The following is a 22,097-nucleotide window of genomic DNA, read 5'->3' on the forward strand; positions in this document are numbered from 1 at the left end:
TAGGGGGCTTCTGAATACTTGAATGATATTGCAGGAAAAAAAAACATCTTGTGCCCAAAAACTTTTGCAAATATGAAAAAGTATATGTGATAGACAGAAGGCAAAAACAGAAAGGGAAAACAGCCACTCACTTGAGCCTACGCGAGTGCACCTTTGGGAAGGGGGATGGATAGCCATCTGATGGAAAGGCTGATTCTGTGAAGGCTTAAGGGGGTGGCGTTACAGTGGATGAGCGATGAGGTTGTGAGTGTCCTGCACAATGCAGGGTTGGACTAGATGACCCATGAGGTCCCTTCCAACTCTATGAGTCTATGATTCTATAATCGCGTTCCCTTCCTCTACATACAACAGACACCCTGTGAGGTAGGGAGGGCTGAGAGAGCTCTGAGAACTGTGACCTGCCCCAAGTTATCCAGCTTGTGGAGGGAGTGGGGAATTCAACCCAGTTCTCCAGAGTACCACAACACCAAGCTGGCGTTCACAGAACCAACCAGGCAAAAAACAAGTATGCAGTTCTTTTGTTTTTTTCCTTGTTGCTCTGAGAAGCATGAAGTTACAGATGAGACCTGGTATTTCCCTAGTCAGTTTTGTTCACAATTCTACCGCTTGCCCATTAGATCCCCTACTCATTCTGATCTTTGGCTGCTATAAAAATGAAAGTAGTTATACTACAGGAACTCAAAGTAAGAGCTAGATTTTTGTTTTCACACCCTTTTATACTGAAGTTGCCAGATTTATACTCATAACAACCCAGTGAGAAACACTAGGGTGAATGATGATGCCCATCCTAAGAACAAAACAGTTTCATAGCTTTGATAGGATTGGCACCCAAGTCCCAATCCATGAGCACTTCCAGCCATTGTGATGCTGTCTTCACAGTTGAGAAAGGAAATGTCAAAACTGGAACAAAAGGGCACAGTTTCCAGTGGGTGCTAATGGTTACACACACCATGAATACATGAAACAGATCACAGCCTAAATGCTGCTGACCCACAGCATTTCAGGGAGAGGAATGCAGAGAATCAAGGGCCGCTTCCACTCCATTCTTAGCATACACTTGCTGTCCTTTAAATCTGCCAATCACTACAAGCTGGAAATATCAAAACTAGATTTTTACAGCTAAGTCAAATATTTGCAGTGCGCTTTGAATTCAAGAAATGTCATACATTCATAAAGTGCAAACTGAACAGGGGAATTGCCTTCCAATTATCGTACTGGACCACAGAAGCACAAGGAGGCATATGCCTGTCCCTCACCAGTGAATTCACTATTTGGTATTTGTGAATTCACGGCTCCTTCTTGGGCAGATACATGAGAGGAATTGTTCCAATGGTTACTAATTCTTGATTTTAAAATTACTGAGATGATGTTAGAATGTTGATGGGGGGAGGGGTGCTTAGCAGAGGAAAGGGAAAACTTGACAGGCGAAGGATGAAACCTGAAGGACACTTCAGAGAAGAGATTGAAACAAAATGGAATCTAGTGGGTCAGGGGTGAAGCAGCAGCGGTTTCTGATGAGTCAGGATATCACCAGAAAATTCACTTATAGTACGATTTGCTGCATGATATATTACTGATGGTGAGCCATTTTGAAGATCTGGGAGAAAAGATAGGCAAAAAAAAAAAAAATCCAAACAAACCGACACAGCAATTTGGGAAGCTGAAATTTACTAGTTTTTTTTTGTCTCCCAATTTTGGTTATCTGTCAGTGAACAGTCTTATTGGTCACAATAGTAAATGCTTAATTGTTAATGATTCTCTGTAGTCAGAGCTGCTTTGTCCAGTGGGCAAAAGGAAGGCACTTGTCAAGGGTCCTCCCCTGCCAAGGCTCTAGGGTAGGCCTGCTGCCATGCCTTCTCTAGCAGCAATGCCACTCTCTCTCCAGGGGATGTGTTTCCCCACTCGTCCAAGGAAACTGGAAGGAGTGTGGCATTCTACAACACTGCAGGGAGGAAGTGAGCCACATGCAGACTCTCCAGTGGGGTACAGAGGGAAAGACAGGCTTAAAAGGACATCTGGCCACCACCTTGGCACTCTTCCAGGTAGCTGTGTGGTTGTCAACTTGCTGCAGAGCTGAGATGCTGGGAGCTTAGGCTGAAGCTCCGAGTGGTGGTCTGCGTGTAACTTTTTGCTTCCCAGTATAAAGTTGTGCCCTCATGAATCAGTGAATGTCCAGGAACATTATATGGTTGAAGCAGAAGGATGCAATGAGAGGGGAAAACAGGCAAAAATCATTCCCTCTTCTGCTAGGAAACATAAGAAAGGGAATGTATGAGCCAAGCCCTGATCTTGTATATGTTAAACAACCATCTTAAAACAGCCCCGCGGCACCGTGGACTAAATAAAAGAGTAAGGGCCCCGAAGGCGGGCCCTGTCCAGTATGAGGAAGGGTGCCGATAGGCCCCTTCCCCTGGACTGACCAGCGGAGGGCCCAATCGGGAGGCGTGAAGCGCCTCCTGATTGGCCCCTCCACTGGTCAGTCCACCGCCAAGCTGCCAATCAGCAGCTGCGCGCTTGCCCGGCCAACAACCAATTGGGAGGCGCAAAGCCCCACCCCGCACCAGGCGCCCCACCCCCCACCAGAGCTTTCCTTCGCCCACGGCGGCCATTACTTTGCTGGCTGCCGAGAGCGAAGGTAGGCTCCCTGGCCCCTGCCCCTTAAAACGCTCCCCAAGCCCCGGGGAAGGCGATCCGTGCCTCAGGGAGCCACGGATCGCCTTCCGCGGGGCTTGGAGAGCGTTTTAAAACTTGCACGCTGCCTAAAAATGCTCCCCAAGCCCCGGGGCCTGGAGAGCGTTTTCCTACATGGGGGGGGGAGGGGAAGCAAACCCTCCCCTAGGGCCCGCTGTATTTTTTAGACAGCGGGCTCTACTGCTAGTAGTATATATCTCAGGACCAGCTGTTAAATACTACATCAGGATTACTTCTGAACTGGGGTTGGGTGATTGTTTGAGACAATATCTAAATGTTTACCATGCTCACTGGAGCACTGGTGTTTTTTTTAAAGTTTCCTTTGATGTCATAAGCCTATTACATTTTCCATAGTGTGGAAATAAATGTATAGCTGAAGGTTTTTTTTTCCTTTCCAGAGTTTTGGTTGTGCTGTTTATGCAAGAGGGCTCTTCACACAGGGCCAACCAGTATATTTGTGGCCATATTAGAGCCGAAATGTCTCCCTCACAGGACGTCCCTCTTTTATCTCTCTCCACCATGTCATGGCCTCTCTGAAAAACAGGAAGAACCGACATTGTTTCATCATTCCATAGTCCCACAAACCAGTCCCCTTAAGAATACATGGAAGTTCTGGTATTTCAGTTGTCATGAACCAGGTGTTATATAACTTGTTTATGCAAGCGGAGCTGGTTTCCTACATGCCAAGGAAGTGTTAACATAGTGACTACTTCTATTTTTTGCTTCAGTACAAATGCATTTCTTGATTTGAGTAGACATGAAACCAGCTGAACTAGTCTGATCACACACTGCAGTAGGGATATTAAAGTGATGTTGACAGCTTGTTTTCTTACTAACCTGTAGCAATTTTGGAGTGTTAGAACTGCAAATCTACCATGTAGATACAAGCTGTATAGCAAAAAGAAAAAAAGGGGGAAAGCTATTAGAATAATGGTTGCCAAACTTCTGATAGTGGAGGCACAATTTTTCCCTTAAAGGGCTTCTACAATAGCATTTCCCCACAGCTATTGATACCACCCACTCACTCACTTCTCCAGTTCCAAATTCCTCCCTTCCATGACATTCATGTGATTTCTCTGTTACTCTCCTGTCCCCACTCCCACCACAAGCTAGTTTATACACACACACACACACACAAAATCTGGAGCTTTCTGACTATTGTCTCATCTATGTAGACAATCTGATGCCGTTTGTGACTTGTCCTTGCTGCTGGCTACCTGTCCCATATATTTATTTCACTATTCTTTGCTGGTCTTTGCTCTCTGGTCAGTAAAATAAATAAGGTAGGAAAGAATTCTACATATGGATGTGCCATCAAGTCACAACTGACTTATGTTGACCCTGGCAAGGGGTTTTCAAGGCAGAGGTGGTTTGCCATTGCCTTTCTGTGTAGAACTTTCCTTGGGGACCCTCATCCAAATATCAACCCTGCTTATCTTCTGAGATTTGATGATACTGAACTATACTATGCCCCCTTCCCTCTCTCTGAACAGAATTCTAGTCAGTTTTATTTCAACTCTGCTGGCTTGTTAAAAAAACATGGAAGTATTTATATTCCTTCCAGATTTGGTGCATCTACAGACTCTTGCACAAATAGAACTGTTCACTCCTCCTTCCTTCTTTCACTATAAATACAATTTTCTCTGATAATTATTTTGAATTAAATGCTATTAGTGTGGTAGTTACCAATGAAAATCAAACAGATTCCCTCCAGCCCATGAAACTGCATGCTAAGGTAGATGGTGGGTGGGAGATATTTCTTTTAGCCAAACAGTGGACAAAAAGGAAGAAATTACAAACTCTTTGGTCGCCTGGTATATCTTAGAAGTACGCCTGGTGCCTGTAGCAGCAGGAGGAGAAAGAACTAGCTGGGGTTTATTACCTCAACAGTTCGGCAAGATCCCACAGATTTCACAAGAAAGGAAGGTGGGAGTCAGAGTTCCAGGCAGTTTTCTTGGCAAATGGCTAACCCAAGTCTTCTCCTGCCTATTCTTTCCCCCACCTCATCCAATGGCTGTGGAGAGGCAGAAGACAGTTTTGGGGTAGGAAAGCAAAGAGGCAGGTACCTCCCCCATTTGTGGAGAGAGGGAGAAGCTACGGAGAATATGACATGGGACAAGCAAAGGAAATTGTAAGACAATGATGTGGAACTATTGTAAAGTGACCAGGTTGTCCCACTTTTGGAGGAATATCTGGGGGCACCTGGCAAATTGTACTTATGTTGAAATTTAAAAAAATATATTACAATACTATTTTTGCATTCTATGCATTCTATGAAACTTTTTGTTGCTCCATATAGACCAATTTTTAAATCAAGAACCCCCCCGGTCAATGGTATCCTGATTTACCAATGTTAAAATCTGGGTGTAAACTGCATGGAGCTTTTATTCCAACCCCAGATCGATTCAGTCCCTGCCCTCTACACAGAATGCGATTTCCGTTTGGATTTGGGGCGATTTAAATTTTCCTTCTGCAGCAAGAAGGATTGATCCGGAGTGACCCTACATTTATTGTGGGATATCTCAGACTGCTGCTAATCCTGAATATATTCAGAAAATCGCATTGTTTTGAATCTGGGCTCCCGTGATTGGCTACAGGTGGTCATGTGACAAGCCTGCCTCAAAGGAGAAGCCCCTAATTTCTCTCAACTTCTGTCGGCCTTGGATTTTTTTTTGTGCCTTCTTCGTCCCCCCCCCCTCAAGAAAAGAAAGGATTTTTTCCCCTCCCTCCTCTGACTTCTTGGATCCTCTCCCCCTCCCCTTCAAGAAAACAAAGAAAGAGTCTCCATTTGCCCCCCCCCTCTTCTGAGACTCCCTAACCACGTGCAGAAGACTTTCCTGTTTCAATGGGGGGGGGGAAGAGAAAGACCCGAGTTCAAAGCGATCTGAATTCAACAGGATTGACAATGGAATAAAAAAAGTAAGTGCAAACTCTGCCCTGGTCACCTTAAACTATTGTTCCTTGGAGTTCTTTGAGATGACTATAAACCTGTGATGATAAATAACTATAGCAATGGTCTCTGTAGAGGGCTATAACCAGTATACTATAAACAAAAACTGTTTTCTTTGTCTTGGGGCAGAATGAAACATTGAATCAGATCTGTTCTCTTTTTCCATTACTATTATTAGCAGCCATGTGGGACCCAAATTAGATCAAGGCTATATGCAGTCTGAAAGCTCTGCCCATGAGGCTGGGAGTTCAATCCCAGCAGCTGGCTCAAACCTGACTCAGCCTTCCAAGGACAGTAAAATGAGTACCCAGCTTGCTGGGGGGTAAACGGTAATGACTGGGGAAGGCATTGGCAAACCACCCCGTATTGAGTCTGCCACGCTAGAGGGCGTCACCCCAAGGTTCAGACATGACTCGGTGCTTGCATAGGGGATACCTTTACCTTTACAGCAGTTCTGGAGCAGGGAATATTTCCTACCACAATTTTTTCCTCAATGTACATCCTTTGGCCCCAACATGAAATCACTTATATGTTTGCTCTCATGTGGAAACAAGGGGCTCTTGGTTTGTGTGTGTTCTACATCAGCAAAATAGTAATGAGGAAAACAGTAGGTTCTGTATTAGGACAGTAGCACTCTTCTCTGGTGTTACTGCCCTAATACAGAACCTACTATTAATAGATTAATTAAAGATAAGAGATCAGATCACAGATCTCCAATGACCTAACCCTTGGTTCTGTTCCACTAGCACAGGAGCTTTTCTCTGATGGGTGGAGCCTTCTTCTACTGCAAGACGCTGAGAAAGCTCTGTTGGCTGGAGGAAAGCAACTCTGCCAGGGGAATGGTACCAAAGGATCCAACCAAATGCATTATCTAGTTTGGCCCTGAAGCACCCTGATTGACAGCAGATGGCATCGTTCTCTCTTGCATCTGCAGAGAATTGCACGGTTGGGTAAGCTTCAGCCACGTGTCCCATATGCCTGCCTGTTTGTCTGAGAACCATTATTTTGACCATATTTCATGACTGAAAGTGCCCATTTCCAGGAATATTCTTTTCCTGATGCTTGTTAGTCAAAAAGGCTTCCCACTGACTTTAAGACAAGTGTTTCTCCCTTATAAAAAAGAAACTTTGCTATGTCCATGGCTAACTTTTGTAATGAGCCATTTAAAAGGAAATGTATCCTTTGGATATCAGGGTGGTCCATCTAAATTCCCTATCCAAGGGATGATATATTTCTCTGTCACTTTATTGTGCAGAGGGCAATATAACATTCCACAAAATAAGGACTCTGCTTGATCTGTATCATGTTGACACTAAGCAATTAGTAACTGGCATCACTCAGTACCATCCTGCCATTTCTGCTGTCAGAAGGGCGTGGCAGCGTGCCAATGTCAAGATTCTTCTATATTTATGCACTAGGAAACAAAAATGTTTAGAAAGAGTAAAAGAGCATGGATAGGACAAACCAATATGCAATGGGGAATGTTTTTTTTTGTTTGCATCTTTCAAAATGTTCAGGAATATAGGAAGTCGAGGAAACTCAGCATTGTTGCCCAGAATCTCAGTTCAAGAAACAGGAGTGACTCAGGTCAATTTTCTCCCACATGAATTGGAAACCTTTATGCAGTAGTCACACATCCAGGGGTCAGCCTTCAAGCTCAGAGAAATTAAGGGCTGTACAGGCACACCTGAGCCAATAACACTGGCTCTAGCTTGTTTCTTTTGAATCTTTGTTTCTTGTACTATTGTTTGGTGGTCCTTCTCTTGAGAATATAGGCATTGTCTCTTTTGTTGATGATTCATATTCATGATCATGTTGTTACTGTCTGCCTGCTCAAAAGATTGTTTCTGGATAACTAGAGCTGAGGGAGATGCCAGTACTCCTAGGCGAAATGGCAGCATAAAGAATGCCATAAACACAGTCCCTTTTAAATAGGAATCAGTTTGGAATTTCATAATAAAACACTGGAGTTAGCATAGGGGTGTTTCTCAAAATGGAACCTGGCAGTTTCCTCTCCAACTACTCCTATGCTTGCAGCCCAGAAAACAGTAAAGCTAAGAAATCTCTCTCTTCCCCCCCCCCATTTGAACTCTTTCCAATTGCATTCAGCAGGAGACTGGGAGACCACTTTCATGTGTTAATTATTTCTGCCCTGATTGCCTGGCAACACATAGCACTGGAGAGACAGGATCACACTTTGCTGTTGGTTAATGCTTCCAGCTGAACATAGAAAGGAACATAGAGGAAGCCTCACCTGAAGAAAGAAAAAAATCTGATAAAGAAGACAAGGGACAAGAAAGTGGTTCTACCTTATAAGTACAAAGAAGCACATTTCCAGTTTTTAAAATTCCAGCTGCACCTGATTTTTTAAAATAGTCACCAGGATTATGTAAACCAGCAGCATTAAATTAGACCCTTTGTAATCCCATTAACAGAAGGATGATTCATGCATTTATTTGTGATGGTTTACTGCCCCATTTTCCTGCCGCTGCCATTTCCCCCTAACTGAGGTGCTGTGTCCTTTAGCAATGTTGTGGAAGGCATAAATTCAACTGGTGCATTTTTCAGTTCATGTATAAGATCAGTTAATTGAACTTCCTCCTATTATGTTGCTAATGGCCCAGCACAGTGTAGGAGTTCCTGTGTGGGATGCAGGCATGGGAGACCTAGTTTCAAATGCCCACTCTTCCATGGAGGCCTGTTGGGTGACTTTGGGCCAGCCCCGAACTGTCAACCTAGCCTGCTTCATACAGTGATTGCTAGGAAAATAAAATGGAAGGAGAGAGAATGAGGTTCTGATAATGGTTAAAGAGCAGTGGATTCTATTCTGGAGAACTGGGTTTGATTCCCAACTCCTCCACATGCAGCCAACTGGGTGGCCTGTGTGTAGTCTCAGTTCCCTTAGGACTGTTCTTGTAGAGTGCTCTCAGCCCCACCTACCTCACAGGGTTATTGTGGAGAGAGGAAGGGAAAAGGTTTTGCAAGCTATTTGAGGACTCCTTTGGAAAGTGAAAACCAAGTCACTTCATAGTAGGGAGAATAGCAGGGTATAAATATTCAAACAACAATATTCGAACAATTCAAACAAATACCAGGAAGGAAAAAGTGTCATCTCTAGAAATATGTTAGAAGCCCCACATGATTGAGACTCTCCCCCAAAGTTGTCACATAATAAAGTTTGTCTTGTTTTTAATGTGGAGATAGCTTCAGACCGATGGCTCCTAACATGAACAGGAAAACACAAGCTCAGTTAAACACACAAGGATTTTCATTACACCATCAAATCACCCATCCTGGGAGATCTCAACTAGATGTTACAAATTGCATATATTCACTATGGGGATTTGAAGCTTTACTGTAGCTGCTAGTTACCTGGGGAAGGGTCTGATTCAAATTGGAGTCATTGTGGGGGAAGAGAAATTCCTGCCTTCTCCTCTATGCTGTTTTTGGTGGCTGAAACAGGCTATGGACATTGTGGGATTTCCTCCATTGTGAATCAGCATATGCTCTGAATGCTTGCATGTTCAAATCTGAATTGGACTCTGCTCCACAATTACTCAAGAGTTACCTCTGGGAACTCATCCTCATGGTGAAATGCAGTTAGTACCACCTAGTAAGACTTGGCAGAGAAATTATAAGCTCTCTAGTGTGCATGACTGAAGACAGGATGAAGAATGTCCTACAATGGGGCATCAGAGGAGATATGTATTTAGCATAGCTAGAATAGGAACTTCCTGATGCTTTAAAAATAATCTCCTCCAGTTTCCTGATGGGCTAATTAGGAGCCTTCCTGCTCCTTTAAGCACACTTTTTCCCTGCTTGCCTCCAGAACAGACAGAATGAACAACAGAAAACAGTTAGACTATTAGAACCCTCCCCCCCCCCATCTTTCTATACAAGATTGTTTCTTTTTCCAGTAAAACTATTGCATTCTTTAAAGCAGCCTGGTGCTCTTCTTAGCATATTTAAATTCTTCCAACAGCTTAAAGCCACCCAATGATCATAATTGAACAGAGAATCTGAATAGCTGCTACCCTCAAAATGATGTCATAGAATATAATAAACAAGAGGAAATAAAATCAATAAAAACAGAATCCAGACTACCTGACATCCTTTTGCTACAATCAGTAAATTGCTTAAATGGGAAAAAATTGATGGCTCCTGAAATCCATTACCAGAAGGCACTGCTGGTTGCCGATCTTCCCAACTTTCTTCTTACCCGAGCAGCTATTTTAACTTCCAGGGAAGTTGATTCCCAGCATTGCAGAACTGGCATGGAATAATAACTACATAGGTCAGGAGGGAGAATGGGCCAAATTGTGCCCTTCTTCCTTTTGCCTTGTTCCTCTCTCAATTCCAGCCTCTCAAGCTGCCTGGCTACTGTTCCATGTGGGTTTCTCAATCCTGGGAATAAAACTCCCTGTGTTGGAATTGGGTTCTGGGGGGAATGGGAAAGCCAGGAAGAGAGAACTGTTCTTGTGAGGTCCTTACATCATACTTGTACCGGATCTCACCCAATGGCTAAACCACATATCAGCAAGGTCACAGGTGATGGCTTATACACAAAGAATGGCTTGCCAACTTTTCAATTAGTAATTGTAGCTATACCTCAGACAGCAGTTCGATGTGCAAGTAAGATATATTTATTTCAGCAAGTAATATATATTTATCCCATAGCTGTAGTGGGTGTCAGCTGCAACTTTTTGTACAAGAGAATATCAGATGGTGTTTATTGCCTTTGCAGCTAGGAACACTATCTCTAAATTGTTAGTGAAAAACTATCCATTGACGTTTGCTGTCTTTTTTGATCCTCAAAGAGCACAGAATGATCAAGGGGAGCCTTCGGGGAGGGCGGTATATAAATCTAAATAAATAAAAGGTTGTATTTGTGTTGTGATGCTCTGTTCACATATGCTGTATTTGTGTTGTGATGCTCTGTTCACATATGCGAGTGGTGCACTTGATGACTGGAGCACTGATCAAGTGATACACATGGATGTGTGAACCAGCCCCACTCCTCTTCTTACTAACTACATCAGAAGATCAGTTTTGCTAGTGATTATTTAGACTATGCTTCTCAACGCTGATCTTTCTTCTGCCATAATATCTTACTATTGGGAATTTGAGGAGAGTGATGAAAGGCTGGCTAATCATTATGACCACTAGGAAATTGACTAATCTGAACCACCTCTGGCCAGTTGCTAGCTTCTGTGCTTACAATGCATGCATCATAGTCATCTACAGATTATTGAAGGGATCTGGATATTGGAAAAGCAGCTGTTCTCTGACCTTGTCCTTCCCATCAAATTGACTTCTACACAATATGGCTAAGAAGACACTGCACAGCATGAAAGAACTGCCTTCCAATGGCTGTACATTGACTACAGCTTGCATCCCATATAAAATGTCCACAGATAGACATTTGCCTTCGGAGTGAGACTTCTCCACCCCTCATCCCTGATGCAACCCTAAATGCCTCCTCCCCCAGACATAACTTGGGAGGAGTCAGAGGTCTGCTCCTAGGAGGGCAAAACCAGCAAATATTGCCCCATCTTTCCATTGGTGGAAATTTTAGGTGGGATCCAACGCAATGTATCACCAGTTGGGAACTCTCAGGTTCAAATGTTAACTTCTCATGGACTCACACAGAAGTCGTAGGGAAAACATTGTCCTTCATCCCTCTTTTGCAAGGTTACAGAATTATTGGGATAGACCCAACAAGACAGCTGAAAGACTGTGAGAGATACTTTGAACACCTAAGATATGTCATATAAATGCTAAGTATTATATTTAGAATAATTAATTGGAGTTAGGGCAATGGAGGGGAAGATCCAACCACTGTAATCAGTTTGTTCAACCTAAGTGTCATCCAAGGATGCCTTTCACTCCCTGCAATTCATTTTGCTGAAGCAGCTTGGATTAATACAAATTGAATTTGGAATTCAGAACCGAATGCTAATTGCAATAATAATAATAATAAAACCCTCCTAAGTATCAAGCAACCGCTTTTTAATACAAGCTGTCATCTGATCTTACAGAGTTTAAAGAGATCATGAAATGACCTTTTTGTCTATTTTGCCACTCAGCAAAATATCACAAAATAAAGTAACTGGAGAGTCTTTGGAAAAGCATTTATACCTCCACACAACAGATTTCATTGAAGTTAGGCACTTTTCCTTGAGTTTTCCTAGGCCAGTAGGGCATCCCGTGTATTGGTTTGGGCATGGATGACTCTGGGATACAAGAGAGAGGGTGGAAATATTCCTGAGTCCTTGGAAAGAGGGTGGAAAATAACTATAAATATAAATACATATCCCCTCTCCAAGCAAAGTCTCCCCCACAAACTCTGTGATTTGGAGATCCTTTATAAAATATCTGTAGAGTTAGTAGAAAAGGAATAATATTTTAATAAAGGCAAAAGTTAGGAAATTTTCTTTCTGATCTTGACATCACTCTAAGTAACACACATCAGTGAGCACATTTTAATGCCATTCATCTTTATTGTTTAGAAAGCCAACATGACAACAACAATCCTCACCCAACTGTCACATATCATCTGTAATGACAGGGTAGCTTCTGTTCTAAATTCACTTTCCTAAAGGCCTTCATTTTAATATTCTAGTTCTCTCCACTTCACCTTAAAATAGTTCGTACTGCATACATTCTCTACTGATACCAGTGCACCTTTACAATAGAATTCTGACTTGATTCTCTTAGTGTTTATAATGCCATACATCATCCCCCTCCCCCTGATCTTGCTGTTCAGGAGTTTTCACCTGAGTACTTACAACATACTTGACTCCACAGAGCAGAACTGAAATACGCATTGTAAAAAATATATATCTTTGAAACATTTAGGCTTTTGTTGTTGTGCACTAAAGATGTATAAATTGTTTTCAGTTATTAAATACTTGGAACATTTCTAGTATGGAATATGGAACTGTAAGGATGTGGGACAACTGAAGTGTTGGTAGCCATGTTGAACCCATAGAATTAAAAAAATGCAAGCTTGAATCCTATGGGAGCATTTCCATAGATAGAAGGATTTCTGTCAGCATGTGTGACTTGATTTCTTCTCCTTCAAATTGATACTCCAAATACATGCCCTACACACACGCTAATGCTGCTTCTTGGACATTTTAGATTTCAGAGAGAGAAAAGAGATGAGGAAGTCAGGGTATCTCATGGAAATCTTTCCATCAGTGCAAACATTCTATGGTATTATTCAACTGACAAAATGAGTGAGATGATACCAGCTATTGGAACAAATAAAGTATACTCGATCCATACCAGTCTGGCTTCCGCCCTGGTCATGGAGTGGAGACTCTGTTGGTCTCCTTGTTGGATGACCTCCGTCGCCAGCTTGACCGAGGTGGCTCTGTTGTGCTAGTTCTTTTAGATCTGTCGGCCGCGTTTGACGTGGTCGATCACGAGCTGCTAGCGAGCCGCCTTGCCGGTACGGGGATAAGGGGTACAGCATTACGCTGGATACGCTCCTTCCTCCAAAACCGGACACAGAGGGTAGCCGTGGGAGAGGAAGTATCGGGCCCTTACCGGCTCCCTTGTGGGGTCCCACAGGGCTTGGTGCTCTCTCCTACATTATTTAACATCTTTATGCACCCTCTGGCTCAACTGGTACGGAGCTATGGGCTGGGTTGCCACCAGTACGCTGATGACACCCAGCTCTTTCTCCTCATGGATGGCCACCAGGACTCCCCCCCAGATCCATTTGCCAGATGTTTGGAAGCCGTAGCTGGATGGCTCGAGCAGAGTCGCCTGAAACTCAACCCCTCCAAGACGGAGGTTCTGTGGTTGGGCCGTAGGGGGGCAGATCAGAAAGCGCGCTTACCCTTTCTGGCCGGGACGCAACTTAATATCGCGTCTCAGGCCAGGAATTTAGGGGTGACCATTGATGCCTCACTAACACTCGAGGCACAGGTTAAACAGGTAGCTAGCCGGACATTTTTCCATCTTCGCCAGGCTCGGCTACTAGCGCCCTATCTGTCCTCCGAACACCTGGCCACAGTGATCCATGCGACGGTCACCTCTAGACTAGATTTCTGTAACTCACTCTACACCAGCCTGCCTCTGGGCTTGATCCGGAAACTGCAACTCGTCCAAAATGCGGCTGCTAGAGTCCTCACAGCTACACCATGGAGGGCTCACATCCAGCCAGTTCTGAGGCAGCTGCATTGGTTACCGGTCGCCTTCCAGATCAGGTTCAAGGTTTTGGTTTTGACCTTCAAGGCCATCCATGGTCTAGGCCCAGTATATATGAGGGACCGCCTTTTGCCCTATACCCCCCGCAGGGCTTTACGCTCTGCGGGGGCTAACCTACTGGTCGTTCCCGGCCCCAAGGAAGCCCGCCTGGCCTCGACTAGGGCCAGGGCCTTTTCGGTCCTGGCCCCAACCTGGTGGAATGAGCTCCTGGAAGAGCTGAGGGCCCTGCAGGAATTACCAGCATTCCGCAGGGCCTGTAAGATGGAGCTCTTCCGCCAGGCTTACAACTGAGGCTGGGCGGAAAGAAGATCAGCCCCCCGTTCACAAACTGGCGGTAGAGAGCGTCACCCCCCTCCTGTAGTTGAGGATGCGGAGAGCAAATGAGTAGTTTACGCCATCGCTGTTGCCATTACTGTAAATTATCGGATTTTATTGTCATTTTATGGTTTTAGGGGACGGGATTATGTAAGCTGCCTCGAGCCTTCGGGGGGAGGTGGGGTATAAATATAAATATAATAATAATAATAAATAATAATATAATTATAAACAGTTTTACACTCTTCTAATTCCGTTGCAACCAATGGGTTAAAAGGAATGTAACTGGCTAGTCTGTAAAATACAGGCGATGTTTGAAGCAGGAAACTTAGGTTTCAGTACCATGATAAAAAAATAAACAATTCCATTATCATGATTTACCTCCCTGTGATTAGCTGTTCAGTGAAATGTGCTGGAAGGTTTGAGAAGGAATTTTTATTGGAATCCAAAACACTGCAAGTGAAACTATCCTCACAGAACAGAATATCTGTACCACATGAAATGCTGCCCCAGAAGGGCCAAGGGATCTCCTCAGAACACTTGAGAAACTATCACAAGAAGGCTGAAGAGGAAAAAGAATCCTCTCTATGGTGGAAAGGTCCCTTTGCAAGAAGAAAAGAAAAAGTTGAATCCAACCCTCTGCCTGCAGTGCTGCCAAGCATGGCTGGACCTCGTCCCCTCTTTCTCCAGTAGGTTTGAAGTGGCATCAGGACTGGAGCAGCTCAGCTGGCAATCAAGGCCCCTGGGGCCACCTCTCCACCCATGGCACTCTCTGGTGGGCAGGAGGAAACATGGAGACCAGAGTGGCCCAGCCAAGTGATCCAGGCCACCAGGGCTGGCACTCTACCTGCTGTTCTGACTTACCTTCAACATCTTGCCAAGGATGGGGGCAGCTTTTCTTCCACACTGGTAAGTGGCCAAAAGCAGCTGGAAGGAGGGGGAAAGGGAGGAGGGGAAGGTAGACCAGTGATTGGCCCTGAGTGGGACAATGCCTTCTCTCTATTGGGTGCATTGAGGGCCAATCAGAGGGTTTGGAACATTCAACAATTGGAAGTACATGCACAATTTTATATCTCATGATAATTTATTCATTTGTTTTAGTTACAAAAGCTACATCCTGCCTTTTTGCCATCACGAGGGCCACCAAGGGCTAACAATTTAAAACATAAATGATAAAACTACATTTTAAAATCATTAAAATCCCCAAATACATCTCATTAAAACAATTAAAATCCGAGTTAAAATATATACAAGACATTAAAAACAGCATTTCAAACATTGGTTAAGAAATTCTTCCCCTGCTAGTGGAAAAAGATAACAAACGGGGATAGACAAATTTCCCTGGGTTAAAGGTAAAGGTAAAGGTATCCCCTGTGCAAGCACCGAGTCATGTCTGACCCTTGGGGTGACGCCCTCCAGCGTTTTCATGGCAGACTCAATACGGGGTGGTTTGCCAGTGCCTTCCCCAGTCATTACCGTTTACCCCCCAGCAAGCTGGGTACTCATTTTACCGACCTCGGAAGGATGGAAGGCTGAGTCAACCTTGAGCCGGCTGCTGGGATTGAACTCCCAGCCTCATGGGCAAAGCTTTCAGACAGCTGCCTTACCACTCTGCGCCACAAGAGGCTCTTTCCCTGGGTTACCATCCACCTAATATTGGGAGGCTGGAACAACCAAAAGAAAGTTTCTGAAAATGACTGTAGTGGTTGTACAGACTAATAAGGGTCTAGACAGTCTTTCAGGTGTGTTGATACCAAGCAATATAAAGGTTTGAATGTTAAGACCAGTAACTTAAATTGTACCTGGAAACAAACTGGAAATCAGTGTAGATAGAACAAGACAGGAGTGATGTGGCTCTCTATGACCCATATTATACACTGGGCACTGAAACTAAGAGGCAAAACTTTACTTAAGGTTACCCACTTTCAGTTCATAGACCAAATTCTTGAAACATTATTCTAGGTCATCAGACAGCTTTGATGAACATCTAGTTATTGAGCCTTGGGACAAGGAAACAGAATTGCTGACACAACTGAAAAATTGTGTGAAGTGACCCTTACCAGATTCCATATTATACAGCCAAAGATCCTGAATGTCACAGGAAATTCTAACAAATCTCTAAGGCCTGGCTTAGACTTTCAGTGGCCCCTACATAATTGAATATATAGGGCCACCGATGGCACTGCTTTCCAATAAGGAGCATGTAGAGGTGCATTGTGCGAACTGTCACCTCCATATATATATTCTATAGATGGAGCCACCGTGATTTATGCACTGGGGGAAGGAATTTTTTTGAGCTATGACCATACAAATCAAAGCAGTCATGAGTATAGGCATGGGTTATACCAGACACTGGGCAGATGCCAGGATTCCATGTAATAAACCAACATTGTCCTGATTTTCATTTAAAACTACATCTTCCAGCTTGACCAAGCCCTAGATTCCTTTATGCCTAGACAATGGACTGTGTCATTCTTTAGTACATAGATCTAATATGTTTCACTGATGAAATCTCTACCACTCATCCTGGTTCTAGGAATGTTATATGGCTCCCAAGATAAAGTTGACCAATGGTGTTCAAACAGTTTGAGTTACCTGTCCATAAAAGCTCCATATGGAGGTACTATTTCTTAATTTCTGCTGATCGCAGATGGTCTGTCTATCTATCTGTCTGTCTGTCTGTCTGTCTGTCTGTCTGTCTGTCTGTCGACTGACCAACCTACCTATCTACCTATTTATGAATGATTCATTTCACAGCCCACCATTCACACACAGTGGCTCATGGTGGGTAACAGCAGTCTCCCACAGTAAAACCTCATAAAACACCATTAAAACCCACCCTTGGCAGTGACAGAACTCCCCCAAGCTCAACAGACACAGATAACCCACAGATAATCAACATGGGATCATTAACATGCTGAACAAGCCTATATTTTGGAAATAAATCAATTCTAATACATTAAATTGGCTCTTAAATTACTTACGTTTAAACAACACATCTCACCTAAGATCAGCTTCCAAGGATGTAGAGGCCTGGTCTACACTTGCAGCAGAATGAGCTGGTGGAATCCTAAGGTACTAGAATGTGCTGTGCCACTTCAGGCTGTGGGGGATGGAGGTTACATATTTAGTGCTCACCCACATAAAAACTCACCGCAAATTAAGATTGCTACATGATGGGAAAAGATGCTATTTTAGTCTTTTGTATACTGTGCTGGTTTTCTACTTATACGGAATTGTTAATTGAGAGGACCTCTGAGAAATGTAATCTTACACCTGCAGTCTGAAATGGTACAGTCTGTTCTACTACCTTGACACTCTGCTGCTCATTAACACCTCATTCTGCTCCATGGGTAGGGCAGACTTGACTTCAATTAAAATCCATCATGAAGATACTTCTAACAGAGAAAACTGTAACCAGGAGCTTTCTCAAGAAGTATAACTCACCCAGATGAATCAGAGTCCAGTAGCACCATTAAGACCAACAAAGATTTATTCAGGGCGTGAGCTTTTGAGTGCAGGCAGTTTTTGGTCTGGCGAGGAGTGCTTGCACTCGAAAGCTCATGCCCTGAATAAATCTTTGTTGGTCTTAAAGGTGCTACTGGACTCTGATTCTATTGTGCTACTTCAGACCAACACGGCTACTCATTTGAATCTATCACCCAGATGAAGCATTGGTCTTGACAATCCTATGTTTTGCAGAGCTTTGGGATATACGTGGTTCAGTTTGACCTGGTAAACAGTCATGTCTAAGGATTTACATGAAATAAATATCAGGCAAACTGGAGCTCACTTGTTACACCTGGGTCAACAGCGCTAGGGATCTGCCCTAGTTTTTCAGAACAGAACAGTGTGGAAACAGTCATGACCTCAGGATATTGTAAAAAGAAATGGAGAAGCATTCAAGTATTAGTGAATGTCAGGGCTTTAATATCCTGGATAAAACTAATATGCCCTGTAGGGGAAAATGTGTGCTGATGCTGGAGAAAACACACACACACTTCTTCTTCTTTTTTTCTTAATACTCAGACACTGGGAAAGCTGTCCAAGAATATTTCATGTGCGAAAACAGAACTCCAGCTATGGTGTTAAAAATAATGAAATCTAGGGTGTTAAGTACCGCATGTGCTGTAGAATAAGTTAGAACTGCCCAAGGCTGTTTCAATTTTATTCATCCATTTTTCCTTTGTTTTTAAAAGAAGGCTTTTAAGTGTTTTAAAGAGAACAAAAGTGAAGGTAGTGCAAGAGGAGTATTGGGTGCAATCTTAAGAGGCCCTGCATGTAATAATGACTAGAGAAGGCATAATGTATACCTCAGAGCCAAAGATGTAGAACTCTGCACTCAAGTTATAGATTGCTCTAATCAGAAGAACTAATTTCTGCAGCAGAAATAAAGGTATTCCTTAGACGTGGAACAATTTCTGTTTACTTTTGATTGAACAGTGCATTGGGGTGGAGACATAGGATTCTGAAATTGGTTTATGTCAACATAAGTTTATGTTGTCAAAGAGAATAAATGAGTGAAAATTGTACACATTGCTACTCACTGGGATCTATAAGATCCAGTAAAACCCATCCTGTTTTGTAAATATTTCACCCAAGCTGCCTACAGTGTTTTGATTTTCTTCTCAACAGCTGTATATAGAATCATAGGATTAAAAAGCTGGAAGATGGATGAAGACTATCCAACCCTCTTCTACAGGGATTGGACCAATTTTATATTAGCTTTCAGGACATGCTGGATCAAAAAGAAGCCAAGCCACTGTACATAAACATTTTTTTCCAAAACCAATTATTACAAAACAGTAACTATTTAATACATAAGAAAGAGCTTGTACAATACATCAGATAATTGTAAATTAAATGCAAAGGCGTGCTGAAGTCCTGAGTGCTGTTCTGGAAGCTGTGAGTGAGGTCCTGCAAGCTAAATACAGAACACAACAGGTAATCCAGCTAAATTGTAGACAAAAGAAGTCAGAGACTTACCGCAGCTGCTGAATGACCAGCAACACAGCAAGCGCCAGTTGGAAGAGGTGTGAACAGCTGGCAGACCCAGGAGAAACTTCATGCCAGGTGTCAGGCATTCAAGGGGCAGAGAGGCGGGGTATAAAAAGCACCATGTGCACTTGCCCGGCCTCTTTCGCCCCCTAGAGTTTCTATGACGGATGGCTTTTCCCTCCCACACACCGTATGTTTAATGTTGTTAAGGTTATTTGTGGTTCAGGTGTTATGGTTGTTTATAATTATATTTTGTGCTGAGTTGCTAATAGTGCTTTTTATCATCACAGCTTGTGGGATGGCATAGGGGAGCCCAGTTTTTTTCCAGGACCAGCCTGTGTCCCGGACTCCCAGGTTGGGGCCTCCGTAAAAGGCGGCTGGGCATGAACTGCCTAACCCTTGTGGGAAAAGGCTTGGGGTTCATACAGCTGGGGGGCCCCAGGTGGACCAATGGTGAGTGTGTGCCCCCAGCGGTACTTCAGGTGGGACGCTTCCCTTGTTAGGGGCCCTATTAGCCAAGGAGTTCGTGCTTTCAGCTTGGAGATGGGGGGGGGGGGTATTCCTTGGTGGACTACTAGTGTTGGAAAGCAGGAGGGGGCATGGTCAGCTGACCACATCACTGAACTCCTCCCTATACCAAGCCAACACCCTTCAGTTGAAATAAAGCTGTGGCTAGTTATGCCAAAACATAAACAAGGTGTGTACGTCTTCCTTGGGCTGTTAATGCCCACCTGCCTGTCAATTGTAGACAAATGAGGGGCTATCGTGACATAACAGCTGAGTGAGTCCTCTATGTGGAAACAGTCATGGTGGAACATTTGTGAGAGTGATTTGAGCCCTGCTTTTCAGGAGAAATGATCACGTTGTTGCTCAGAAGATAAATCATCCATATGATTAATTTTCCAAGCAGTATCCAATTGTCTATGTGAATTTACAGGAAAGTAACAGGATAGTAACATCTTCTAAGATGATGTTAATTAGCCTTAGTCTAGTTATTAGATACACAGCCTTGGTTTGACTCATATATTCTGAATAAATAACTTGAGATCTGACAGTAACCTGTGCTGTTGTGTAGTTTATGAAATAAGCATCAAAGGCATTTCATGAACTAGATGATTGTTTATAAAAACATACCCTAGCATTCCTAGCTTCCTTCAACACATTACATTACACAGTCAAAGACTTCCATCAAACCTGCAGCCTTCACACCAAGCACAGGGTCCTCCCAGCCTTTCCCAAAATATAACATGGAAGGGGTGACATAGAGGGCTCAATTGGCTACGGGAAGCTCTAACATAGGCAAGTGCTCAGGGCCCTGTTGCTGAGTGTTGAGATCATCACAGGCTTTATGGACCTCTCTGCAGTGGGGAGAGGACATAAGTATCTGCGGAAGGTGACTATTTCAGATGTATCAAATACCAATTCCAACCTGGTCCAGATATTTGGGCCCTAATATATAAAATGGGAGCCCACTTCTCAGGATTGGGTTATTAATCTCAACCATTTGAGTTTTATTTCTGAATTACATGGGGTGGAGGAGTTCACCATCTTTAATCTCATTGTAAACCCGTTTGCAGTTTTCCTCCCCCCACATTTCACGTGTAAGGCACTTCAGAGCTCGAATTGCCAAATATTAACAGGCTGCTCGCCTTCTGATTTAAAGTTCCTCAATCAGATTGATCAGAACAGATGCCACCTTTTTTTCCCCCCTGAGTAAACAAGATTTAATTTTATATTAGCATCTTCTATGCTGTTTAACTGGCAGTATGTTATTTCACTGGCTTAACATCTTGCTTCTCTGTTACTCATAACTATACTCAGACTGTCAAGAAAGTAGGGAAATTAAATTATCAATCAAAATGATGAAATCTGAGAGGCATAATAGAAACTGGGAGGCTGGCAGAAACTGACAGAGTGCATACCTGGATAGTTGCCTCCCCCCCTCCTTCAAGATAGATAGACTGTGCTTTCTAAAGGGGAAGTGGTTCATTGAATGGGCTGGTCATAGTTCGGACAGACATTTTCTCCCTGCATATCAAAGATTCTGAGGTTTCTTAATAAGCTCAAACATCATAAAAACAGAGTCAGACCAGTGGTCCATCTAGTCCAGCATCCTGTCTCACACAATAGCCAATGAGTTATTTTGCAGGGCCAACTACAGGGCACAGAGACCAAGGGCTTCTCCTGATGTTGCCCTCTGTCAATGGGAACCAAATATTTACTGCTTGTGAATGCAAGATTCCCATTAGTCATAAGGGCTAGTAGCCACTGATAGACCTTTCCTACATGAATCTGTCTATTCTCCCTTTAGAGCTGTCTATGCCTGTGTCCATCACTACATCCTCTGGCAGTGAATTCCACTTTTTAATCAAACTCATTGTGTGATTTTATCTGACCTCAATCTGTTGCCCATTAGCTTCATTGAATGACCTTGAATTCTAGTGTTTGGGGAGAGGGAGAAGTTTTATTTGCCAATTCTCTCCACACCATGCATAATTTTATAAACCTTGTTCATGTCCCCCAATTACATGTCTCATTTCTAAACTTAAAAGTCCCAGATTCTTCTGTCTTTTTTCATAGGAAACATGCTCCGACTCCTCAGTCATTTCAGTTTCTGCCTTCTGTCATTTTTCCAGCTTTTCAATGTCCTTTTAAAGATGTGATTATCAGAGTCTTCTTCAGATGCAGAAAGAAATTGGAGATGTACAACATCAGTGCCTGTTGTGCTGTACGAAGCGTCTAGTTTAGGCAAGACCTAAATGTCTGGCCTTCTTGCCTTAACCTGGTCAAGATAGCAGTGCTTTCGGCTTACTGTACACTTTGGGTTCCAGCTCAAGCTGCTATTTCCTGAAACTCTTGAGGTACCAAATATTGGCATTCTGCAACTCCTTTTTCATGCTAACAGAGGATAAGCTCCAGTATC

General features: G+C 43.3%; 1 long non-coding RNA gene across 2 annotated transcripts in view; it reads left to right on the top strand.

The window, feature by feature from the left end:
* The window catches only part of LOC143836795 (uncharacterized), a 146,153-nt gene that overhangs the window by 79,823 nt on the left and 44,233 nt on the right, over positions 1 to 22,097 (top strand). Inside the window, exon 4 of one of the 2 annotated variants that reach the window (XR_013230744.1) lies at positions 14,572 to 14,875. The exons of the other annotated variant lie outside the window; for it this stretch is intronic. This is a non-coding gene — a long non-coding RNA (uncharacterized LOC143836795). Of the gene's footprint in view, positions 1 to 14,571; positions 14,876 to 22,097 lie in introns of those variants that run through there. 2 annotated transcript variants of the gene reach the window in all.

This window comes from Paroedura picta, chromosome 4 (assembly GCF_049243985.1).
Source record: "Paroedura picta isolate Pp20150507F chromosome 4, Ppicta_v3.0, whole genome shotgun sequence".
In the NCBI taxonomy this organism is placed as follows: Eukaryota; Metazoa; Chordata; class Lepidosauria; order Squamata; family Gekkonidae; genus Paroedura; species Paroedura picta.